The 1,270-nt window shown below is 38.2% G+C and overlaps 1 non-coding gene across 1 annotated transcript; it reads left to right on the top strand.

Moving 5' to 3' along the window:
- Window positions 1–830: 830 nt before the first annotated feature.
- On the top strand, window positions 831–963 carry LOC126031939 (small nucleolar RNA SNORA51). Its single transcript, XR_007503745.1, has one exon. It is a non-coding gene; the product is annotated as a small nucleolar RNA SNORA51 (small nucleolar RNA).
- The last annotated feature ends 307 nt before the right edge of the window (window positions 964–1,270 follow it).

Consider the following 1,270-nt stretch of genomic DNA (forward strand, 5'->3'; position numbering starts at 1 on the left):
ATGTTTTTATTTATTTATTTATTTATTTTTAATCACCTGGGAGATGCAAATCAAAACAACTATGAGGTACCATCTCACGCCACAGAGATTGGCACACATCAGAAGGAATGAGAATAAGCAGTGCTGGCGGGGATGTGGAGAGAAAGGAACTCTTATTCACTGCAGGTGGGAATGCCGTCTGGTCCAACCTTTGTTGAAAACAATATGGAGAGCTCCTATACCACTCCTAGGGATATATGCTAGGAACACAAAAATACAATACAAAAATTCCTTTCTCACACCTATATTCATAGCAGCGTTATTTACAAAAGCCAGACTCTGGAAACAGCCTAGATGCCCCTTAATAGATGAATGGTTAAAGAAACTATGGTACCTATACACAATGGAATATTATGCAGCCATCAGAAGAGATGAAGTCATGAAATTATCCTATACATGGATGTATATGGAATCTATTATGCTGAGTGAAATAAGTCAGAGGGAGAGAGATAAACACAGAATGGTCTTCCTCATCTATGGGTTTTGAGAAAAATGAAAAACATTTGTGTATTGATTCTCAGAGACAAAATAGAGGAGGACTGGAGGGTCCAGCTCTTGACATGAAGCTCACCACAGGGAACGTTTAGTGCAGTCACAGAAATATTTACACTGAGAAATATCATAACAAAATGTGACTGAATGAGGGTAGTAGAAAGCCTGTCTAGAGTACAGGCCGGTGTGGGGTCGAGAGGAAGGACACTAGGATATTGGTCATGGGAATATTGCATTGGTAAAGGATATATATATATTAATATATAAATATATATATTAAAAATAAAAAATAATGATAAGGCCTCCCAATTCTTACCACAGGCTCTGTTCTTTACAATGACTGTATAGAAAGAGGAGGTACAGTAAATGCACCCCATATACACCTCAACACAGGCCCTTTGCCTGGTCTGTATTGTGAATTGGGGGACAAAAAATTAATGTTTTTATTTAAAGAAAATATATCACATAGTTGACATATAATACTTCTTATAACACATGTTTCAAGATAAGGGAGAGCAAAGTTATTGAAAAAATAAAGAAAATAGAAAGAAAATTAAAAAACATAAATGGAAAGTAGGGACTAGAGTGATAGCACAGCAGTAAGGCATTTGCTTTGCAAGCGGCCAACACAGGATGGATCCCGGTTCAAATCCCAGCATCTCATGTGGTCCCCCGAGCATGCCAGGAGCAAATTCTGAGTGCAGAGCCAGGAGTAACTCCAGAGCACTGCCAGGTATTA

The sequence above is a fragment of the Suncus etruscus genome, chromosome 15, assembly GCF_024139225.1.
Source record: "Suncus etruscus isolate mSunEtr1 chromosome 15, mSunEtr1.pri.cur, whole genome shotgun sequence".
NCBI lineage: Eukaryota > Metazoa > Chordata > Mammalia > Eulipotyphla > Soricidae > Suncus > Suncus etruscus.